Below are 12,884 nucleotides of genomic sequence, written 5' to 3'. Positions count from 1 at the left end.
CCGGTGCATTACATAGTCCAAAGGGCATTCGTCTATAGGCAAAAGTACCAAATGGACAGGTGAATGTAGTCTTTTCTTGATCTTCAGCGGCTATGGGGATCTGGTTGTAACCGGAGTATCCATCAAGAAAACAGTAAAACTCTTGTCCGGCTAGTCTTTCCAACATTTGATCAATAAATGGCAAAGGAAAGTGATCTTTCCTTGTCGCAGCATTCAACTTTCTATAGTCTATACAGACCCTCCATCCCGTTTGGGTCCTAGTTGGGATAAGTTCGTTTGCATCATTTTGGACCACTGTTACCCCAGATTTCTTGGGTACTACTTGAACTGGGCTTACCCAAGAGCTATCAGAAATAGGATAAATTATTTCACTATCTAGGAGTTTCAGAATCTCCTTTTTAACTACATCCTTCATAACTGGATTAAGCCTTCTTTGGGCTTCTCTTGTTGGTTTAGCCTCTTCCTCTAAGTATATTCTATGTTGAACTATAGAAGGGCTTATTCCTTTGATATCTGCTATGGTCCAACCTATTGCCTCTTGATTTGCTTTTAGAACTGACAATAACTCTTCCTCTTGCTTGGGATCTAGGTCTGATGCAATAATTACAGGCAAAGTTTCTTTGGGTCCTAGATATGCATACTTGAGATGTTCTGGGAGGGGCTTCAGTTCTAAAATGGGTGCTTCCTCTATCGATGGTTTAGGTGATGAGTTCACCATCTCAATGATTGGTTCAGTAGGAAGTGTCGATTCCTGATTAATCTGATTTTCTTTAAGTATTTCATTGACATCCTCAGACTCATGGATTAACCAGGGGTTAGACTCTAGGTCGACTTCATCATCACTAATGTCAATGGATTCATAAATACCATCTTGGACTACATTGACATCAGCATGAGAAGAGGATTCCTGTTCTAAGTTAAAAATATTAAGCTCAATGGTCATATTCCCAAAGGATAACTTCATTAGACCATTTCGACAATTGATTTCAGCATTGGCCGTAGCTAAGAATGGTCTTCCTAAAATGACAGGTATATGTCCTTTAGGATTCGCAACTGGCTCAGTCTCTAAAACAATAAAATCTACAGGAAAAATGAAATTTTCAACCTTTATCAGAACATCCTCGACCATTCCCTTAGGGATCCTGAGAGATCTATCGGCTAACTGTAATGTGATCCCAGTAGGTTGAAGTTTTTCTAATCCTAGTTGTTCATACACCGAATATGGAAGGATATTCACACTAGCTCCTAGATCTAGCAAGGCCTTTTTTATATTGGTTTCTCCAATAACACAAGAAATTGTTGGAGCTCCAGGGTCCTTATATTTAATTGACACATGGCTAGATAGGTATGAACTGACACTTGCAGCCAAAAATGCTTTCTTTGGTACATTAGTGGTCCTTTTCCTAGTGCAGAGATCTTTTAAAAATTTGGCATAAGTTGGAACCTGATGGATTATATCTAAAAGAGGAATATTAACTTGGACTTGTTTAAATACCTCTAAAATTTTGTCTAAATGTTCAGATTTATTGGATTTCAGTCTGTTTGGAAAAGGAGCTCTAGGACTTTTAAGTACTGGACTAGGTGAATTTTTAGTTTCTGGTGCTTGAGGTTGAAAGGTAGTAGTTTTAGAAGGTGACTCGGCAGATGAGTCATCTATATCATCAAGTGCAACTACCTTATTGTCTATTTGTTTTCCTGATCTTAAGGTATGAATGGCATTTATACCATTAACTTGGTTTCCTTGTTGGGGTCGTGGACCATTTTGGTTCCTAGGATTTGGCTCATGTTGGCTAGGTAACCTACCATGTTCTCGTTCACTAATGGTCGAAGCCAGCTGACTTACTTGCATTTCCAGACGGGCTATAGCTTGGGTGTTATTATTTATGAGTTGACCCGTAGTTTGCATAAAGCTGGTATGTGTTTTCATCATGGCTTCTAGGCTTTTCTCTAAAGAGGTAATTTTTTTGTCATTATCATGGAAGCCTGGCGGGTTGTTCATCACTGGGTTGGACCTTAGATTTTGCTGATTGAAATTTGGATTACCTACATTAGGATTCTGAGACCATGAGAAATTCGGGTGATTCCTCCAACCTGGGTTATATGTGGGTGCATAAGGATTGTTCAATGGTCCTTGATAGGTGGCATTCACCTGTGCACACTCATTCGAGTAGGAACATTCTTCTAAGACATGGTTTGGTGCATTGCACCCTTTACACATGGGTGCAGATATTTGATTTACATTGGCTGGTCTCTGTAATTCTAAGGCTTCCAATCTACGTGTTAAGGTTGCAATCTTGGCCTCTGATGCTAAGGTTGGTTGAATTTGATGCATTCCTCCTCTTGAAGGTGTAGCTTTATCAGGTTCCCTAGTTGTTTCCCACTGTAAATTTTTCTCGGCTAGGTCTTCTAAGAATTGCCAAGCTTCAGTAGTTTCTTTGTCCATAAATTGGCCTTGGCACATGGACTCTAGCATGGTTCTTGAGTTTGAATCTAACCCCTCATAGATGATCTGGCATAGTCTCCAAGTTTCTATTCCATGGTGTGGGCATTGGGTCAAAAGATTCTTGAAACGATCAAAGTACTTCCAAAATGATTCACCAGCTAGTTGGTAAAATTGATTTATTTCATTCCTAATCCTAGCTGTTTTATGATGGGGAAAATACTTTTTTAAAAATGTTCTCACAAAGCCCTCCCAGGTAGTGACAGAATAGTTTGGCAGACTATAAAGCCACTTCTTAGCATTGTCCTTAAGGGCAAAGTTGATTAATCTAAGTTTGACCTCATCCTCTGTTAATTGCAGTTTCATGGTTGCACATACCTCCTCAAATTCTCTAATAAATATATAAGCATCCTCTAATCCTGTGAATTTTGGAAGCATATTTATGATTTGAGGTTTGATTTCAAAATTGTTAGCTGTGGGTTGTGGCAACCTGATACAAGATGGTTGGATGGAGCCAACTGGATAACACAAATCCTTAAGGGTCATGGGTTGGATTGGTTCAGCCATTGGAACAACAGGAATTGACTCAATTCTAACTAGACGACCCGACACTCTTCTCCACACACGAGGTGTACGGTTCTCGATGTTTATATAATTTTTTTTATTTTTTTTTTTAATAAAATTTTTATGTATAAGGAAAAGAAAGAAAAGAGAAAAAGTTCTAAAGAGAAGATCCTAAGGAGTCCTAAATCTAAAGAAAAGAACCAAATTAATTTAAATTTTAAATAAATTTTTTTTTTTTCAAACAAGTGAATCAATAAATTAAACTCAATCTATCCTAGGGTTAACCTAAATCTAGACAGCTCCTAACTGTTCCAAGATGACCCTTCAAACCTTCCTAGTGGAGATTGATCAACTAGTTAGCCAGGTAAGTATAAGAGGTGGGAGGTTCACTCATCGTTGCCTTTCTAGACACCAAACGAGTTGGCCAGGCCAGCAACTGAACCAATTTAACAAACCACCCTCAGGGACTTGCCTAGACACCAACTAATCAAACAACTCAAACTTGGTAGAACTCTTAGGGTTCCTTGTCCTATTGAGCTCGAATTCCTTAAGGTTGACGTCTAATTGATTTTAAGATTAAAAGTCTAGGTAATGCAATATGATGGAGATGGTTTTTGGGCTAAGGAAGGGTAATGAAATCCCCACCTTATCTTGTTAATGGGTTGATGCCCTTAGATTAATTATGAAAATGCAAATACAAATAAACAAGATGACCAAGAATGTAAAAGATTTTAATTTAGAATTTTTTTTTTTATTTTGATATTTTACTTCATGATTATGAAATGTCTTTTGTTTTGTTTTATATTTTTTTTTTTTGTGATTAAGTAAATTCAAATGATTAGGTCTAAAAGCAAAAGTAATTAACTAAAAATAATAAAAGAGAAATTAGAAGCGTACCTGAGTTTTCCAGCAATCACCAACTAAATATAGAAACCTAAAGAAAAAAAGAAAGAGAGTTATAACGCACGAAGAACAAATATTTGAAAATAATTTAAAACGCCAAATCCCCGGCAACGGCGCCAAAAACTTGATGTTCAAATCTTAAAATTTGTAAATAAAACCGCAAGCGCACGGTGTGCAGAGTAGCACGACCAGCGAGTACGGGTCGATCCCACAGAGACTTGGTTTTAAAAATGATTTTCAAATCTATGCTCAAGTGAGCTTTAACAAAAATCGAAAGTCGAAAGTTGTTTGCTAAAGACAATAAGACTAAGGATCTAGGGTTTTTGAATCCACTAGATCTAGATTAGGGAATTCTACCTAAAATTTTTCTTATTGATCCTAACGACTACTCCTCTTGTCTTTCCCAAGCATAGATTATGAAGGGACTAAGGCCCAACGATAACCTATCAAGATTCTTTACAGGGGAGTAGTAACTAGGATCCCTTAGGGTTTTCTCCTCCTATGCACTGAATCAAGCATGAACTATGAAGGGACTCTGACCCAACTGTAGTTCATCAAAAATTCTTGGCAAAAGAGGAAGAAAAAGAAACCCTAAGAAAAAGAAAGAACCCTATGTAAAATCCCTACTCATGATCTAGCTTCATCGCAAACCCTAGAAGGGATGCTTAGCTAGACATGATCTAAATCTACTTACAAAATTTAAATACAGAAAAATAAACTACCCTAATTTCATAAATTAAACTATCCTAATTGCATAAATTTAAACTGCATAATTTAAACTAACCTAATTGCATAAAATTAAATTGCATAAATTAAACTATCCTAATTGCAAGAAAAATAAATTGCATAATGTAAAGAGATGAAATTGCATAAAAATAAGATTTTATATATAAAAAAAATTTATTACAAAAACCTCAAAGCTCGAGGCTTGAAAAGAGAGCTAAAAACCCCATTATCTAGGGTTACAAGCTTGATCGGAAGGAAGAATACATAAAACAAGGGCCTTTGGGGGCTTTTTATAGGCATTTGGGGGTTATAAGGTTTTCAAAATTTCCGATGTGGGACTAAGAGGTTTTAGGGGGTTTATGGTGCGCCGATGGGTCCATGGTCCATGCGCCTGTTGCTGTGGACCAGGCGGCTAACCAGATCACCAAATCAGTTGATTTTTGACCAATTTTGATCTGTATTGACTCGGGTTTGACCCAATTGAGTCTTCTTTCTTCATTCTTCAATTTCTGGGTCAATTTAACTCCGTTTTGCATAAAATTTGCGCCGTTGGAATCCTCTTTCCTTGTTCTTTCTATTGATGATCTCTTCTTCTGCAAAATATAATAACAAGTATCAATTTCTTAATAAAGTTAGATAATTTAGATATTAATTGATACTTTTTATGTCAATTTGTGACATAAATCAATCAACTACAACTATTATTTTTGATTTAAAGTGCCCTTGATCTAATCTAAATTAACTATTGGTTAGATTGAATCAACTACTCTTTCTAGTCCATTAAGTTGTTGATTCTAACCTTAGGTCTAACCCAATTAAAAAGATCTAATTTGAGCTATCCCATGCCCCATGTTTTATGCAATATCATTAGATCTTCAATTATAATTCTAGATCTAAAATATATTTCTTAATTCTTAATTAAGTATAGCATCAATATGGGTTAAGATTATGAAATAATTCTTTATGTAAATCTTTTACATTAAATCATAAAATCTTTTAGATCAAATCTAAATTTTCATGATTTTCAATCAAAGCAATTTTGATGAATCAAGATTAAATGTAACTAGTTTCTTTGCAACTTATATCACATACAATAACACCTAAGGTTTCAAGATCTAGAATTTTGTAAGAAAGTAAGTTTTCTCTTTTCGCTTTCTTCTTCATGGGACCTCACAGTGGCACCCCTACACACCATGAAGAGTACCCCATTGAATGAGAAGAGTGGTCATGTAACCCTACTTTCTCCTATGATCAGACGGTCTGGTGATTACCCAATCTAAGTACTTTACTACTCAGAACATCTAATCTTATTCACATATCATATATGCAAAAATTTAGATCAAATCTAAATTGTATTAGATCTAATTTTACATTAGATCATATCTAAAATCAGATCATAATACATCTGATGCATTGCTAAATCTAGATTTCAACTCTACATGCATATATGTTCATGTCATAACGAACTTGGCTTTGATACCATTTGAAGGGAAGCATGGTGGGTGATGTGCATGCATTTTTAAAAATTTTACAGTAAAATATGCATAGATTAAATAATTTAATCTATAATGCATACATAGATCAAATCTAAATCACCATACAGGATCTATGGCATGAACTAATATGTACATATGCACATCTGAAATCAAAAATTCAGTAAGTACAGGACATATCTAATCTATATTTAGATCATATCTAAATATTAATTGAATATAAAACTTCATACCTAAGTATGGGTAGTAGATCACCGCATCTAGAATCTATGGTAGATGATTCTTCTTGATGCTTGGCAGCCACACACACATCCCGCCTCTACGGGTATCCACACGAAGTCCTCGTACTGATCGATTTCTCCGAAAGTGCTAGCTCGCGAAGATACCATCCATTGGCTGATTTGAGAAGAACATGATAAAATTGAAGAATAAGGAGATCCTTTCTTTTTTCTTCCTGAATCCATGTATCTGATCTCAACAATAGAGTTCAAGGTAAGAACCCTTTCTTCTTAATTTTCCATGCATAAGAGAGAACCTTTCTCTCTTCCTTTCACACCCTTAAGAGGAACTTTTCTTCTCTAATTTTCTATGATAAAACTCAGATCTAATCTAATTTCTCATACTAAAAATTATATGAAATCTTGAGACCTAAAAAAATCTAAAAGGGGGATCCAAGAGAAGAACCGTTCTTCCTTTCTTCTTCTCCCTTTTCTTCTAGATCTAAAACTCTAGAGATCCCCAAACACCCAATCAGATTTTTTTGATATTTTTTTTCTAAATTTTAATATTAAAAATTAAATTTAATCTAATTTTTATCTTGGATAAAAATAAAAAAAAATCTAAAAGAAGAACTCCTTCTTCTTCAAGGCTGCGCACAAGAAAGAAGATCCATCTTCTTCCTTGATCTAAAACATCAAGAAGGACCAAACCGCAACCAAAATTTTTTTGATATTTCTTCTTTAAATATATATATAAAAAATAAAATTTAATCTAATTTTTATTTTTAAAAAAAATATAAAAAAAAATCTGAAAGAAGAACTCCTTCTTCTTCAAGGCTGCGCATAAGAAAGAAGACCCATTTTCTTCCTTATCTTTCTCTCATTGGGAAGAACTTTTTTTCTCTCATTTTCTACTATAAAACCAGCAGAGAAGCCTCTCCTTGATGCAGAAAAACCAGCAACAAAATCTTAAGAAGGAAGAGAAGAAGAGAGGGTAGGTGTGAGGAGTTTGGGGCATCTAACTCTTGGATGCCCCCTTACCTTTTTTTTCTTCTTGGGCGACCACAAGGGGAGGGATGCCTCTTCCTTTTTCACGGGATGAAGAGAGGAAAGGGGTGCACAAAAAAATGGGGCATGGGGTTTCTTCTCAACATTAAAAAATGTGGTGCACGGAGATCTTATATCGTATGGTGCGGTTTCAAGTTGGTTAAGTCTTATTCCAAATAAGACTCAAGATCTTTTTCAACTTCTAACTAATTCTTGGACCCAATCCTAACTAACTTAAGAATTAGTTATAACAAACTAACTAATTGATTCCTAGCCCAATTATTAGGTTCCAATTAAATTTATAATTAGTTAGATTAAAACCTCATTGATCCAGGGATTGATTCTAAATGGAGATCAGGTGCTTCATTTGATATTAGGACTTGATCCAATCAAGCCTATTATTCCATAGGGTTAGATCCGATCCAAGCTTATATAAAAATAATTGAATTATATTCAATTTAGAATAATTTTAAATTCATGCATCCCTGAGATCAATTGGAATAAGTCCTGTTATTCAATAGGACTATATCCAATTAATCCAAAGCCAATCTAATTGAATCCAATTCAATTAGATCTAACCAATCTTCATTACTCAATCAAATTGAACCAATTAATAATCATATTATCAATTAATTATTCTTTTAATTTACTAACTATTAGTAAATATTTATTGCAACCTTTGCATAGGATTAATCATCAATCAAATTGATAATTAAATCCTCTAACGATTCATAATCATCGACCAGCCATTTGATCAAACAGGTACTTCTATGTGTGTGACCCCATAGGTTCGAATCTAAACTAGTAGCATAAAAATAATTTATGTACTAATCGATATAACCATCTAGCAATGGGACTCAATGTCTGGATAGACCGAATGTATGCCCAGCAATACTCTAGAACCCATGTGGATATAGTTACCATATAATTCATCCCTTTGACACTCGATACTCAAGGATGACATTGGGTTAAACTATCAGCCCAGGATGAGTGGTCCATATTGTGTCTCAACCTCAAAAATCCTATGACTCTTCACTAGGACCACTTTGGTCAAAATTTTGCTGAATTGAAACACAATGATACATCATCTCTAATTTTACTTGGAGCGATCAATCTCATCTTGACTCGCACTCAGACTTCACAAATACTTGACTGTACCTAAAAAACTTTCATCATCAAATTAAAAATTCAGATAGTCTGGCACCAAAGCATAGTGAGTTGCTTACAAGTCATCGAGACAGTCTCAGGTCTGAGGAACTCATATACCCATATCCTATCAGAGCAACCCTTGACAACAGAGTGCTCCGAAAGTGGTCACACTCAGTAAAATATACTCCTACATATCTCCCGTATGCCATATCCGTGTCACCACATGTCTTGATTAAGAGGACAACCAACTAATATGGCATACAACGACCTACACTTGATACAATTATCATCTTTATGACAATTATATCATTTGGTCGCGAGCAGGATTTAAGAACCACATGATAAATCCTCCTTTATCATTTTGGTAGTAGTTCTAAGGACTTCAACATAACATATGAGTTTTATTTTAGAAGATGTATTTCTTATGATGAATCTGTCAGATAACATTTATCATTTTATAATTCATATACTTATATGGAGCACAATCATCTATAATCTCGATGATTGGCTTTAGGATACATTTTCCAACAACTCTCACTTGGACTAAAGCCAATCAGATTGGTATCAAATACCCATCATCCATTTTAAATCATCAACTCATTAGATCCGATTGCTCTAGTTAATGGGTTGGTGAAGTTCTCCTTTCAGTCAATCTTCCTAAGGTCGACTTTACTTCGATCTTATTGAAAAAGTTGATTACAATGTAGAAAATATTTAGTTCACAGATGGAGTATCAATTCTTCAGCTTGAGCTGTAGCTCCAGTACTGCTGTCAATATAGAAAGATTGGACCATCAATGGAGGGTACGATCCCATGCTCGTTAATGAACTTCCATAACCAAACAACTTCTTTACCAGCATCAAATGCTACAAAGAACTCCGTATCACAAATAAAATTTTATAATAAAATAATAAAAGATTAAATATTTTAATCTTCTAAATATGCCTTAGATCAGATCTAAACAACTATTAAGGATCTAGGACATAAAAATTTCACATATAAAATCTGATATAAAATAGAAAACTGCATTCATCACATCGATGCCCTAAATCTGATCTAACCTTTAGATCATATTGGTTGAGTTCAGAATTCATCACCTTTTCAAAGTTGATGATCTTTGCTACTGGTAGGTATGGTACGAAGCTCTTACTGATATCGAGCAGCCACACAGATCGTCGACCTCTACAGATCATCCACTTGAAGCCCTAATCAGATCTTTCTTTGTGGGAGTGCTAGCTCACGTCAAAGGCTCTAGATGGCTAATCCAAGCTCCTTTCTTCGGATCTCCCAGACTCCTCTAAGTTAGAAGATGAAGCTTTATGAGAAGGTGGTGGTGTGAAAGATTGGACAAGATCACTCTTGTATTTTCTTCTCACAATCTTAGAGTTGAAACCCTAGAACCCACAGCTCATGCTCGAGAAAAAGAACACTTCCTCTGTTTCTCACGCATGGAAGCCCAACCCACTCTCAACTTTTCATGCCCCCACTCTCAGGTTTCTCATGCCAAAAATCACTCTTAATCTCACACAAAACTAATCCTTTTTTAAGATTAGCATCCCCTGGAAGATAAGGATAAGAAAGAGGTCGTTCGATTCAAATTCAAATGTTGGTTAATCCTTATCATCAATTCAAATCAAATTTAAATTAAATTTTGAACCAAATTTTATCTTCATCTTATAAACTCAGAAAGGGGTCAACCAACATCAGAATGGTGCAAACAATCTCATGCAAAAGTACTTTATGCATGGAGAAAGGTGGTGGCATGAAGAGGAGAGTCCAACTCAATTTAGACTCTAGGTTTTCATTCAAATTCAAACCCATTTAAACTCAAATTTAAACCAACCAATTTATAATTCAAAAAAAATTAGATGAGGACATAGAAAAAACTTCTAAATATGAGAAAAATTATATAAAAATATTTTTTATGTGAAGAATAAGAGGGCACAGAGAAAGGAGGTGCAAGGAATTCGAATTCGAATTATTTTCTCATCCAATTAGATTCTTAAACCAACCAAATTAGATTAAAACTAATTGGACCACTAAACTTAATCTAATTAAGTAGCAAATAACTTCAATTAAATTTTAATCAAATCAAAAATTAATCAAGTTCCAGTCCTGATCATATTAGGAATCGAACATCTTTAGTGATTAGATCATCTCATAACCTAATCAGGTCAAACCAAATTAAATCTAATTCAATTAGATTTGATCTAAAACTCAATGCTCAATCAAATTGAACTAATTAGTAATCTAATTACTAATCAATCTTTCTATAGTTAACTAATAATTAGCAAATTAATTTATTATAACTTTTGCATAGGGTTAATCATCAATCGAATTGACTGTTTTATCCTAGAATGATTCTTAATCATTGATCAGCCATATGATTAGTCAGAAATTTTTTTTGAGTGCGACCCTATAGATTCGAACCTAAGTCGGTAGTATAAGAATAATTTTTTTATATCAATCAAAATGACCATCTAGCAATAATACCCGATGTTCGGATAGGTCAAAAGATTGCCAAGCATCATTCAAGAACCTATTGGCATATGGTAACCGTATAATTCATCCATGTTGGGTATAAAATACCCTCCAGTCGAAGTTCGTATCAGGAGTGACCCTCTCGGGACTCTACCGACGTCCAACCTCGGGCGACATCTTTTCGAACCTCTCCGACGGTCGAGCTTCCATAATATTCTCAAGTTCTGCCAACGGATAAACTCCCACGGCTTCTTCCACAAGTGTCGACCGGGTTCCCCCGACGGATGAACTCCTACCGCATCTCCCGGGTTTCTCCAGCGGTAAGCTTCTTCGATCGTCTATCAGGCTGCTCCAAGTGCTCTCTGGATTCTACTATCGGCCGACCTCCTACAAGGGTCAACCATTCTCCGGACCTCTTCCAGATCTTTTCTAACAGGATTCGATCGACTCCAATACGAATTTCTTCCAGAACTTCATCAGTTCGTCAGTGGCCGAACTTTTCCAATAGCAGATCTCCACGACGGACGGACTCTATCCAAGTTTCTACGACGATCGACCATCTTTTGGACTTCATCCGGACTCCTACGGGAGCCGGACTTCTTCCCCGAACTCCCACTGCAGGTAAACTTCGTCCGAGCTCCTACGGGAGCCGGACCTCAGCCCTGAGCTCCTATTGCAGGTAGACCTCATCCGAATTCTTACAAGGGTTGGACTCTGAGCCCCCACTGCAAGCGATCTACTCCGAGCTTCTATTATAAGTGATCTACTCCAAGCTACCACTAAAGCGGTCTACTTCAAATTTCTACTACGAGTGGTCCACATCAGATTTTTACTGTAAGCCTCCACCTGAGCTTCTATTGTGAATGAATTTCTTTCGAACTTCTATTGCAGGCAGGCTTCGGCCGAACTTCCTCAACAAATGATCCCCATCCGGACTTCTACGGGAACTAGACTCTGACCGAACTTCTGTAGCGGACAGATTCTGGACGAACTCCTACGACACACGGGCTCCAGCACGGCGACCCCTCCAGCGGGTGAACCTCTCCAGCGCCATCCGACATCCACTGCCGGTCGACCTTCTGTCGGATTCTGCATGAAACCGAACTTCATCCACAGAAAGCACCTGACCGAGCTTCTACAGCAGATGACCTTCACCTGCAGTACTAGCACCCAAGGCACCCAACAGTAGAAGGCTCGCCAGCAACATCCGAGCTCCTCTTAGACGAAAAGCTACCCCTCTCCACCAGATACCCCAATCGAGCTTCGACCGACGGGCCTGGACTCCCTGGCAGGCCACAGTAATGGCCACGACTCTGCTCCACTTCCTGTAACGAATCCCATGCAACTCCATCATGCTCTGGCAAGTCACGACAATGGACATCACTCCACTCTCCACAACAGGCTCCACGTGGCAGGCATGGCGATGGCCACGACCCCACTCCACTACTCTCCGTAACAAACTCCTCATGGCCCCGAACGGCCTACTACCAGGTAGTTACAGACGTCGCTGTCAATCTGTTATGCCCTCTGCCTATAAAAAAGGGACCCCCAGTTACGTTATTCTCTAAGCTCTAATCTCTATCTCAAAACTCTGCTAAAATTTTCGTTCGAGCACTCCATTCTTGTTGAGGCAGAGAACTGACTTGAGTTTCGAAGGGTCTTGTCGGAGCACCCCCAACTCCAATTTAGACTTTCTTTGCAGGTCTCGATGGCGATCGCGACTTCCTTGACTCCAGCTTCTCTGATGTCGGTGGATTTTTGCACCAACAGGATTGGCACTGGAGGAAGGGCAGCCTGTGTCTTCGCAGTACCCTTGTTCTTAAAGGAGCACTCAACGGGACCACCTCCGGTCATCTTCTCCGA

At 37.2% G+C, this 12,884-nt stretch overlaps 1 non-coding gene across 1 annotated transcript; it reads left to right on the top strand.

Moving 5' to 3' along the window:
- The first annotated feature begins 2,531 nt into the window (after positions 1 to 2,531).
- On the top strand, positions 2,532 to 2,638 carry LOC140854411 (small nucleolar RNA R71). Its single transcript, XR_012137626.1, has one exon. It is a non-coding gene; the product is annotated as a small nucleolar RNA R71 (small nucleolar RNA).
- Positions 2,639 to 12,884: the final 10,246 nt, after the last annotated feature.

Source organism: Elaeis guineensis, chromosome 16 (assembly GCF_000442705.2).
Source record: "Elaeis guineensis isolate ETL-2024a chromosome 16, EG11, whole genome shotgun sequence".
Taxonomy (NCBI): Eukaryota; Viridiplantae; Streptophyta; class Magnoliopsida; order Arecales; family Arecaceae; genus Elaeis; species Elaeis guineensis.
Note: the sequence above shows the minus strand (reverse complement) of the source record. Positions and strands in the feature narration are given on the sequence as shown.